The sequence below is a fragment of the Grampus griseus genome (genome assembly GCF_964374135.1).
Source record: "Grampus griseus genome assembly, chromosome: 10".
NCBI lineage: Eukaryota > Metazoa > Chordata > Mammalia > Artiodactyla > Delphinidae > Grampus > Grampus griseus.
In genome coordinates, this window is record NC_139004.1 from 12,840,635 (window position 1) to 12,852,681 (window position 12,047).

General features: G+C 46.6%; 1 protein-coding gene across 6 annotated transcripts in view; it reads right to left on the bottom strand.

The window, feature by feature from the left end:
- ATXN1 (ataxin 1) overlaps window positions 1-10,040 on the bottom strand; it is a 396,205-nt gene extending 386,165 nt beyond the window's left edge. For 4 of the 6 annotated variants that reach the window (XM_082664147.1, XM_082664148.1, XM_082664146.1 and 1 more), the window contains exons 1-2: window positions 9,901-10,040; window positions 1,893-2,007 (exon numbers count right to left, since the gene is read on the bottom strand). The gene's annotated coding sequence lies outside the window, so the exon portion shown is untranslated. Of the gene's footprint in view, window positions 1-1,892; window positions 2,008-6,625; window positions 6,673-8,662; window positions 8,754-9,900 lie in introns of those variants that run through there. The other 2 variants (XM_082664149.1, XM_082664150.1) reach the window with 2 other exon arrangements.
- Between the last annotated feature and the right edge of the window lie 2,007 nt (window positions 10,041-12,047).

Below are 12,047 nucleotides of genomic sequence, written 5' to 3' on the forward strand. Positions count from 1 at the left end.
TGAGGCTTAACTCTGCACAGAACTCTAGAGTTGTTCTATCTCCTTTGAAAGACGCTTTCCCTAACCCACAGCCCATAAAATGTAAAGTACCCAGTTCCATATTTCACAAGGATAGAATGTGTATGATAACTTCCTCTCTCTCCCCTGCCTCGCCCCCCAGTAGGACTTTACTGACCCCCCTTTCTGAGGCACAGTACTTCCGGCATTCAGGTATGTGTGTGTTTTTACTCAGACCACAAGTAACGTCACTTATGCCTGCAACTCAGCAGTTCATCCTACGATATAAAAACAATACACAGGCAACCTGCATCAGGAATCAAGGTAGACTAACACAAAGTTCCGAAAAATAAATAAAAGACCCGTTGGCTTTGCAGGGCTGCAAATGTCTACAATGTTGGTCCAAAGACCAAGGTACAGGGATATTTACTTATTCCGAGTCATGTATGGTTGAGAAGCAACCGTCACCAAACAAGAACATTACAATCGTCCTGTCAAGACAAGTCACAGGTTCACAGTGACAGCACAGGTTCATGGATCATAAACCATATACCAGGTACTACTCTGCTCAGTGTACAAACATTACGTCATTCCATCCTCACAGCAGCCCTAGAGAAACATCTAATAGTATCTCCAACTTACACAGAAGAAACTGAGGCATAGGAAGGTTACAGGACTGCCCAAGTTCACAGAGGCAGCTCTAGATTTTAAATTCAGACAGGCTGGTTCCAGAGCCCTGCGTTCTTACCTCAAACACCATGGAATTTCTATGGAAGTTAAACACTGGATCTTAGAAGCCCGGGGTTGGTGGGGGGGTTTGGGGGGGTTCTTTATTTAAAGAAATCTACTGAATCAGTTTCAAAATGAACATTTTGATAAAGCAAGTGTTCACCTCTTATACGTTAGCTGAAAATCCAGAGTTTTGTATGTGAGGTTTGGTAAAAGTGGACTGTGTATCTCACCAAGTAAGGAAATCCCACATGACTCAGGAAGAGCCGCCCAGAGACCACCCGATCCAGCCTTTGCCAAAGCTGTGGAACATCAGTATGACTCCAAGAGACCATTAAGGCTCATTTTGATTCAGCAGATCTAGGGTGGAGCCCCTATTCTATTTTGTTTAACCTCTCCCGGTGATTCTGGTGCCCAGCCAGGCTCGGGAACCTCTGAACTAGTCTATTTCCACAGCTTGGAGCAGGACTCCTCCCAAGGCAAACAGAAAGAAGGGATCTATTTCACAATCTCCTCCGGTTGCGAATACCAGTGTTCCCAAGCCCTTATTGCCCCAACTTCTAACTAACTTCCACGGTCTCCTGATTTCAAGTAGGCACTCTCCTCTTGTCTTCCCTTCAACAGTGAACCATGAGTCATCAACCCTGCATCCACCCTGGGTCTGCATGACTCTCCAGATGAGAAAAATTTACTGTACATGAAGAAATCAGGAAGTTGTAAAATCCAAACAGACACAGAGAAATTTGAGATCCAACAAATGCGGGTTGCTACCAAACAAACGAGCCCGTCTCCCTACACAAGGGTCATACTACAACAATAACCTAAAACATGACTTAAGATAAACATTTGGTAGCAAAACTTTCTCACCAGCTTGAAGTACAGGTGACAATTAAAATGATCAGGCCCAAGCCCAACACACACAATAATCAACCATCCACAAAGTCAGAGGTAGGCTACTTCATAAACCAAATAAATCAAAAAGAGAAATACTTGAATCCGAGCTTTAAAAAAACCTCTCGGCGATTTCTCAATTTCCCACACAATAGAGTTTGCAAAGACAATTATCTTGAACAGTCTACGAAGTGCTAAAGTACGGCTAGTAGGCGACTTTCCCAGGTCAGACTTTATCCTCAGATGGAAACTAGAGAGCATCGCAAAACTCTCACCTGATGGGTGACGCACTTTCCTGCAGTGGCTGCGGAGGACGAGCCTGCTGTCCCAAGATGCCAGACAAATCTGCAGCTTGAATGGACCACCCTGGTGATTTGCTGCACGATCCTCCTGCAATGGTCCAGGGGGTGCAGAAGAGGAAATCCAAAATGAGAAACAGAACGGATGGCTTTAAAAAAATAATTCCACCTGCAAGGGCCCATGCACTGAAATCTAAACTTTAAGAACATCACATTTTGCATTGTTTTAGGAGAATTACACAGCTACCAGCCAGCCCAAAAGGCAGGTCTGGTTTTATTCGACAGGGCTCAGAGGGAGGCCAACACACAGAAAGGTCATCCCTTCAATCAAATTAAGAGCTTGGTCTCCCCATTTGAGACAGCTACTGTCATTCTTTTCTCTAATGATTCCAGCCAATTTCCTCAGAAACACATGCTGGTAATCACAGGACTATCAGGTGAAAATGGGCATGGACTGAATAGTAATTGAGCCAGGGTCTAACTTTCATGAGGCATATCTTACTATCAACATGCAACTTTGAGGCACAATCATGAAACAGAGCACAGTTATTAGCATACCAGTCTAATGGGATAGAAGACAGAACAGAATGCAGGAAAAAAAAAGTTAAGTATGCATATACTCACTAGACTTTTTTTCCACTAAACTTTAAATGATTTAATTACTGAATGTATGTCTACTTGACTTTCATTCTGCCACAATATCTTAAGCATGTTTAAGTAAAAATTACCCACTGTATGATGAATGAGTGAATGTGTGAATGGATGAATGAAAGAGAGAATGAATGAATCTTCCATATACCTTTCCATCAGGGAGCTTGGTGCTTGTAGTAGGTTTTGTGAGGTAAAGACCTATGCATAGAAATGGAAGAAGTTGAGGACTCGATCTGCTAACATAGTTTCCAGCACTATCTATTTAAATCATGTTTTTAAATACTGGTAGTTCCCAACTGTCCACATTAAATAAAATCAGTAGCACAGTTATTATAAACTAATCCCCAAACTAGTCATTGCTGGACTGAGTTTTTTCAGCCTTTGATTACTGGAGCTGATCTGCATATTTGTTTAGGCTGGTTTTAAATTTAGTTTGGGTTTCCTAAGCCCACGCCAGGTAACAGTAGGAAGGAGAAGGCCCAGGATTATATTGGGTGTCAGAAAAGAACTATTCTGGAGCTATGAATATGATCTCCAATGTGAATAATCTGTAAACAGGTAAGTGAGCCAATTATCCTTGGGTACATGGCAACACATCTCATGATTATTTTCATCCATACACACTCACTATTTTTAAGAGCACAGCCCAGCTGGAAAGGAAAATAATTTCGATTGCTTTCCAACACTGCAAAGTAATGAATAATAGCCAAAGTATTCTTACTTCTAGCTAATCCATTCACCAAGTATTTATTTAAGCATCTACTGCACGCCTGGGACTGATATGCAGAAGAAGGAAGTTTTCTAGGCCTTGGTTTCCCCACATGTAATCAGTAAGTGTACACAGACAAAGAACGAAGCTGTTCGAGACTATAACGTCTCTCAAGTCCTTGGAAGACACTGTCCTTCACTAAGAAGCTTGTTGAGTTACAAATATAAATAGTGGCCAAGTTAAATAGAAGCTCATAATATTCTATTTATTCTTACACAGCACTTGTTTTAAGGGCCTGGGACGGGGTAGAAATCTTGATTTTATCTAGTAACATCTCAAATGAAGCATCAAAATACTTGATCATCATTTTCAAACAAGGTGCAGGTACCGTGGATTTGCAAAGTGCTTGCTTTATGAGCTAACAGTTGAGAGTGTTGCCTTGTGTATCGATGTATGTGCACACCATCCTATTTACCTATCACCTGGCAGATAAGGTTTTATAGAGTCCAAATTACAGTCTCCTCCTATTCTGCTGAAGTGCAGAGAACAGTCAAACATGATGCAAATGCTGTAAAATATTAATTTACTCTCACATTGGTATGCCTACTTATTTCAAAAGCATTTGTGTTGCTACACCAGTTAGACTAACTCGAAGAGTTAACATAACTTGCTGTGTTCCACTGGAGGGAAGAAACACAAGGATAAAGCAAGGCAGAGTGGACTCTGTATTGCAAAAACATACAAACAACATACCAGAAAATAGCCTATGGACTGTTTTCTGTATCTGCTAAAAATGGAACCCTTAATATTTAAAAAGCACAGCAGGGCAACATAACACAATACTATTAATAGTGGAAGACAGAAAGATGGCTTAAGTAATACTGATGTGACAGTCAGTAAAGAGGTGATAATATATAAATAATATGGATACAGGATATAATATAAACACTTCGGGGAGAGTAGGCCAAAGCTAAGGGTGCAATAAAAGAAAATTTGCCGTACGCAGTGACAGAAAAAATACATTTTCTTCGAATGTTAGAAGCATAAATGTTTACAGATTAGCAGCTATGACAATGATCACTAAAAACTTCTGCTAAATTACTCATTCAAAATGTGTCCGTTAAAGAACACCTAAATAGAAAAAAAGGAGTTCCTCTTCGCCTGAATCCAAACACCATCATCAGGGGAACTTCTGCCCCCCGAAAGCCTCAAACTGTGATTACACTACAATGAATTTTCTGAAAAGTAATTTTCAGGTTTAGGATACAATTTTTGCTTACGTTATTGCCATTACCATTGCATTTTCATTACTCCACAAATGCGATGCATTAAAAGCTATAAAAAAATCAATGAATGAGTTCTGCTCACATCAAATATGTCAAAGAGAATATAATGTTTGTTGCTCTTTTGTCTTTAATAGTTCTAAAATGTGTTTTAGTACATTTGAGATGGTAATAGGTAGTACACATATTTACAGTACATTGGCCTGAAAACTTCAGGTTTGTAAGGATTATAAAATATATTACTACACTGATAAAGACAAAGATACATAAATTATGAAACAGGAAAGAGATTTCTGAAAACTATTTCCACCAATAAAGATTAGTTACCTAAACCTTTTTATTACTCCTGTAATTGTAAGTATTTACATATTTTTAAAACCTTGATCCAATTACAACTCTTTTGGCCAACATCTGAAAATATTCTCCAACACTAGCATGGAGTATACTCATTATTATACCACCTCTTAAATTCTGAATGTGTATTTTATTAAACTGAATTGAATGAAACTAAAATTTGAACAGCATAATTGAGGACTACAAAATTCCTTAAAAAGGAGCAGTCTTGTGTGGAACGCCCTAGAACAGAAATTATTATCTCTATTGGGATTTCTATGATTTCTTATTTTCAATACTTTTCACAAAATAAGGAGAGCCTGCTTCTGATAAGTTTGGAAGTATGAGCAGAACTAAATCTGCTGTTTGAAGCAGTTAAGCTGCACATATCAAAAGATATAAAGCAATGGAAATCAAATCATGTCTCCCCTATAAAAATAATATCCTGCCTTGCTGTACTATGTCATCTTACACAAGTATTTAAGCTTTTCATAGTCTAAACTATGTGTTACTTGCAGACGACTATAAACGAAAGAATTAACATTCACTCCTACCTTCACTAAATTTCAGGCTTTTAGTAAAAACATGTTTATCGACTAACTTCTTATAGGAAACAAAATGAGCCAGTGTTAACCATGCGTTAGTCATCAAAAACTATCATTCAAGGTAAGTGCAAACAGAAAATCCACTTGACATTTCAGAATGGAAAAAAAATAAAGGCACATTTATACAAAAGGGATGTGAATCAAACTCTGTACCAGGAGTCACAGAAACATGCTTACTGATATTTTAATAATCTCTTAAGGCTGGCCTTTCCGGGGACTCCCAGACAACTGAGTTAGGTCTGTTGAAACGTAAGGCCAGTTACAGACATTTCATGTATAATTTGATGGCTAAAGAGTTGTCCTTGAATTCTTCTCCGACAGTATAGGACAATTCAGAGGCCGGGAAGCCTAGTTATGATATTTCTAATGAAGTATCACTTCTGTTTACCAAACCCTCTTCAAACGAAATCCAGAAGGGAAAATATTGACTTTCACAGTTCCCAATCAAGCACATTTTTCATACTTATTTTAGGATGAATTTATTTGTACACTGAAAAATACATGTGCACGTTTGGCTGCAAGTGAAGCGATTTTCTGTACATTGTACCTTGTAAAAGGTACTCCAGGACCTCCAAGGTGTTATGTAAAACTTAAACTTCTGCGCTTTATTTTATATCCTTGCCTCCCCCATCTATTTACCTCCTGGAAATAATGGCCCGTTTTAAACACGGCAACGCTTGATCTGAGCAGGTCACAATCACGTTACCAACTACATAAACTCGCAAAATGGTAGAAATTCATAAACACCCTGTGAGGAGCACTAAGGATCCCTCTCAACAATCTTAGCCCCAGAGGAAAATAAAAGGATTTAACTAGGGGGCTGTAAAACAGTAAACTGACTGGCAGGGTCCCAATGACATCAAAACGTTATTATTCTCAATTATTTTTTCTTTCAAATATCAGAGTTATTAAAATACTCTCCCTTATTTGGATTGCCTGAGCAACAGAGAGCTTCAGCAACCAAAGCTACTTTTCTTTCCTTTTTTTTTTCCCAACAGTATTATTTTTCTGCTGTTCTCTACATTATTAAATGCCCATGAAATTATATTCCCAAATAGAGTACAAGTTATTGTGCAAAAGCACCATACATTATCAGTCTACCAGCTATAGACCTCCATCATCTCTTACCTGAGACAAAAACCTTATAACCTACTACCACAAAGGTAACGATCATGGCCAAGAAATCCAAGTTAAGAATGAATACATTCAGAATGACTGCCTACTATCAGTAGCATTTTTTTGCTATTATGACGGCCGTCCAGTTTTCAAATCTGACAACGGGGATATCCTTCTGGAATAAATTACTTCCGCTGAATAAATCCGTTAGAAAACCAGTCGCGACTACTGGCAACTTGAGTTCTAAAGGATGACTTCTTCTGCACTTGAAAGGGTTAAGTGCCTGCAAGGCCAAAGGCACCAGACAGCCTGCAAAAGAAATGCTGCTTTAGTCAGCTCTGAAAGGTTTCTAACAAGTACCAAATACTTGTTGATCTGTTCACAGTAAACACCAGCAGGATTGTCGGGCTCCTCTCACTGTCTGGGGAGATGCATTTACATACTGCACCCAGTAAGCACAGCTTGTTGGTCTCCTTTATAAAAGCTGAGTAACTAGAAGCATCATTCAGTGTCTCCCGTCCAAAAATGACAGAAAGAAGATGCAGCTGAAATAGTAAAGTCTCTCATCTGGCTGGGGCAGCACAAATACTGTGCATGAAACACTTGGGAGTAGTCCAGGCACAAGACAAACCCACCTGAATGGACGGAGGAACACTGTCTGTTGCCATGGCAGCCTGATCTAATTACATGAGTGATCAGAGCTGGAGTAAGTACACCGAAAACCTACACCCGCTGACAGGTATCTACGAGATGAGAAAGGCAGAAGGTTCAGGGGAGTCCTTCAACCTCTGCTTTATGTAGAAGGTGGCACTCAAGCCCAGTTATCTGTGGAGCTGCTAAAATATTGACTGATGCAGGCACAGAGGGCAATCAGAGGAGATTAAATGCCAAAGCATTAGTCGTTATGGTGCAGTCCCTTTCCAAGAGTTCATTTGCAGGATTTTCTCATCCTTCTCTCTGGTGGTTTCTTCAGGCAAACACTGCATTCCAAAATAGGCTGAAGTGTCAAACTACCTTTACCCACCAAATAAACCACACGGTGGGCTTAAGACAGGGGCTTCTAGGAACTGCAGGGCTCCTCAGAAACCCAAATGAAATAGCTTAGCTAACACTGTCGAAAAAGTAACTAGCTGTGCCTAAAAATAACCTTAAAGTAACTACCCGCTGCTGTGAGCGATATGTAACGATTATGTTTAAATATTAAGAACAGCCTGCATTATAAAACACAAATGTCAATGAGATGTGACTACAAGATTGGCAAAGAACTTATTTGCATACACACATTCCCATGCATGCACCAGGATGTGCACGGAGTATGCCACTCCAAGCCATTAATTTTTATTCTGTGGGTTTAATAGGGTCTTCTAATTTTGCTAATTGTATCCTGTGGATCTCACAGAGAAACTAAGAATCTCTTCGGGGACAGAACCAGTTTGTAGGAGTCCCTACTGCACAGCATACGGTAAACAAAATAAAAATAGCTTGCCGTTCTCGTTAGCCACATCGCGCATTATATAACCAGCTTCCGACTGGCTTTTTTTTTTCCCCCCTTACTACTCTTCAGCAATTTCCCAATCTCCCGAAGTATTTATATTACCCTCTTATCTGTAGGATTATATACTAAGAAAGCAAAACAAAACAGAGCAGCCACGGGATTGAACCAAACCCCACAGTCCTTGGAAACTGATTTTTTGTTTGTTTTCTGGCAGGATCTCCACCCCCACCCTACTTCCACCCCCCGCTAAGGTTCTTGCTCAATCTGCCTCGAAAACCTGAATTGTTTCATCGCTTCCAGTCAGCCCCCTACGTGGTCTGAAATAAAATGAAAGCACCAGCCGCGGAGTTCAGGAAGGCGGCCTGAGGGCGGTGGGGAGGGGGGGGGGGGCCGAGAAGGGGTCGGGGCGGTGCGGAGTCAGCCAAGTGGCCACTGAGGGGGCCCTCTCCCCACCGCGACGGCCCCAGCCGCCCCCTCCCCCGCACGCGCGCGCGCACACACTCACAATCGCACGCACTCACTCACACTCACGCCGCGCTCCGCCACCGCCTCACCTCTTGCTCAGCCCGGCCGGCCCCCTGCCCCGCCCCGCCCCCTGCGGGACCGGCCTGCGCGCAGCGCTGGAACCACGTAGGAGGTGGCGGCTGCGGTCGCAGGAGTGGCGGAGCCTCCGGCCCGGCCCAGAGTGAGCGAGCGGCGGGGCTCCAGGGCGCATCCCAGTTCCCGCAGCGCCGCCGCCGCCGCCACCTCCTCCTTCCCCTCCTCCCGGCTTCATTCACCCTCCCAGCAGCCGCACAGCCGTTCACTCCGGCGCGGGCAGGGCAGCGCCTGCCACGGCTCCCCGGCTCCGGCCACGGGCGCTGGCGGGGGCGCCGGCCCGGGCTGGGGCGCTCGCGGGCTCCCGGCTCCGGGCCGCTGCGACGGCTGCACATGATCAGGAAGCTGCCGTACCAACAGGGCGGCGGCGGCAGCTGCAGCCAGGGCCGCCACCGCCACTCCGGCCGCGCTCCCGGCACCGCACACCCGCTCCCCCAGTACCCACCCCTCAGCGCCCCCCGCTCTCCCACCGCTCTACGCCCGGCCACGCGAGCGAAGTCCCGGCGCGGCCGCGGGCGCAGACCCTTCCCGGTCCGCAGCCGCACGCCCGGCCAGGCCGACCTCCGCGGGGAGACCCCCCACCCCGGGGCTCCGAGGCCAGGCGGCCCCCGCGGGCAAGCCCAGCCCTTCTCCAGACCCGCTCGCTCTCGCCGCCCTCTTCGGGGAGAGGAGTGAGGAGGGGGCGGCGGGAGGAGGGGGCAGCGCGACCCCCGGCCTCCTCCTCCCCCTACGCCACCTCCAGGGAGGAGGACATGGCTCTCCGCACTCGCGGCCGGACCGGCAGCCGCCGTAGCGGGGCGCCGCCGCCGCCGCTCTCCCCGCCCGCCCGTGCCCCCAGCCCGGGCGCGCCCCCTCGCCTGGCGGGCGCCCACCCAGCCCCTGCAGCCCTCCTGCCAGTTGTCCCTGCTCCCAGAGCGGGGATGTCGGCCCGGGAAGCTGGAGCCGGGGAAGGGTGTATGTACACACACACACACACACAAACACACACCACAACACAACGCGTCGATTTCCTTCGCTCCTCTTCCAGCTGTTTTCCGTGTCGCCGAATGGGGTTTGGGGTTTGTTTCCTGGTTGTTGCTTTTGCCCCTCTAGGGAGAGCGGGGGTGGGGGGGGGAATCTCAATCTAAATCATGGGAGAAGGAGATGGGGGAGGGGGGAGAGAAAGAATCGGAGGAGAAAAAAAATAGCCACTTACTGTAAAGTGTAAATGGATCTGGGGTTGCGTGGGGAAGGGGGGGCAGAGGGAGAGAAACAGTGTCTTGCGGCTGCTGTAGCTCTGGCTGCTGCTCCACGGGGCTTGTTTTGGATCCCCCTGCAGTGAAACAGGTCCTGTACGGCTCCGCCACTGTAGTAGAAATGATGTCTGCGGTATACTCTGCTCTCTCCTCCTCCTCCTCCCCCCGCCCCGCTCCTCTCCCCTCCCTCCTCCCTCCGCCCGCCCTCCCTCGCGCTCTCTCGCGCTCGCTCGCTAGCTCGCTCCAGTATGTAAATGTGTAATAGAAGCCAAATATGGAGCAGTTGGCTGCCGCCGCCGCAGCTCTGGGATCCGACTTCGGGGGGGCGGGGGGGGCACCCTCCGGCGGGCGGCGGGGCGAGCAGCTCTGAGCACGGCGAGCGCACAGCGCGGCGGCCGGTCCGCGCCCTTAACCCTTCGGTGCGCGCAGCCCGGGCTCGGAGGCCCCCGGGGAGGCGGGCGCGTTTCCCCAAGACCGGCTCGGGATCGAGGGCCGCGGGGCGGGAGGGGTGACCGGGGCCGGAGGGGACAGTGCTTCCAGGTTTGGGAAAGGGGCGGGGAGCTGAAGCGATGAGGTAATTTTAGCGGTGACCGGTAGGTCCTCGCGCGCCTTCCCGGGTCCCTGCATCTAGTTGGAGGGGACAGAGCGACAGCGGGGTGCAACTCAGGGACCCTGGAGGACTCTCCGAGGGCTGTCGAGCTGCAAGTCGGAGACCATGAAATACCCCAAGTGGGAGAGGAGGTGGGCCAATTCTGATCCCGACGTTCCCTTCGTCCTGGGCGCGCCGACAAGCGACTAAGAGGGCTGACTCCGATCTTCACGCATGTTAACCCTCAAACCGGTTTAGCCTCAGCGTTCCGGAAGCCAGCCCACCGAGCCGCGGGGATTGTCTTGGCGTGCAACTCAGGAAAGTTTTAAGGGTCCCCCTGTCTGCACGTGCACCCTCACCTTTCCTGCCTACGAAAGCTGGTGACCTCCCTGCTCTCCCTTCTCTTTCTGCAGGTCCGGAAATCTGCTCTGGGTATGGAACTACCCAGCTTTACCCTGGGTAGACGATCCGCGCACTCCTCTCGCCGCTAATTCGGGATCATTAATTTCATCGGAAATGAGGCAACCAGTGTAGGAGATAGAGAAAGCAAACCGAGCATCAGATGGCAGTTCTCGTGAATCCGCGCCGGAGAACTTCCTCTGGACTCAAATTTAAGTGCGGTTCTCAACTCCTCGGCACCCCGTCCCTCCGTGGGTACCACCGCCAGGCGTTAGCTGGAAGGGAAGGACTCTTCTTTGGAGGGGTGGTACCTGGCCAACAGGTGTGGCACCTGGAGGAAGAGAAGGCACGGCCATGCTAAAGGGAGCTCAGTGCGGCGTTTTCCTGGCTGCAGATAATTCTGGAAGACCGGTAGGTGTCGGGGCAGCATTTGACCTCTTTCAGGTGCTTAGAACCAAGTGTCTAGAAATACGATCCTTACAACGTAAGTTTTTCTCTGGAAGCCTCCACTTGACTGGAAGCTGTATTTGAGAAGCCTTTTGGCTGAATTTACTTATGACCTAACGGTTAGTCACCAACTGAAGCAGGATACAGAATCACCAACAGAAATGTGTCAGCTTTTAAACAACTGTATTATAGAGCCAAGGTGCTGCAGAAATAAAAATCAGCACCCTAGCTAGGAAGGTGTAGAGCCCCGGAAATCATTTTTTTCTCACATTTTGAAATACCATGCACATATACATGGCTATTTTTAAAGAACCTACTACTACTGTTTACTCGTTTCTACAACTTTTTTTTTTTTCACTTAAAAATCAATGATGGTTACAGTTTAAGCCCCAGGTTATTCTAAAGTGACATTGTTGGTCTCATTACAGCCTCTAGTGGACAATTAAAATCAGTTTCCTGAAAAGGCTCTGCCTGACAAGCATTATCAAGGTGAAGGTTAATATCTCAGAACGCAACCGGGTAGTAATGTATCTTTCCCCCCTCGGCAGTGCCGGTTTCTGAAAGGAGCAGAAGCTGCTAGCTCTGCACGAAAAAGACGTATGCTTTTTGAGGCAGGTATTATTATTACTGGCCTGTGAATAAACAGAGAACTTCTGCTCTTCATTTCAGTTT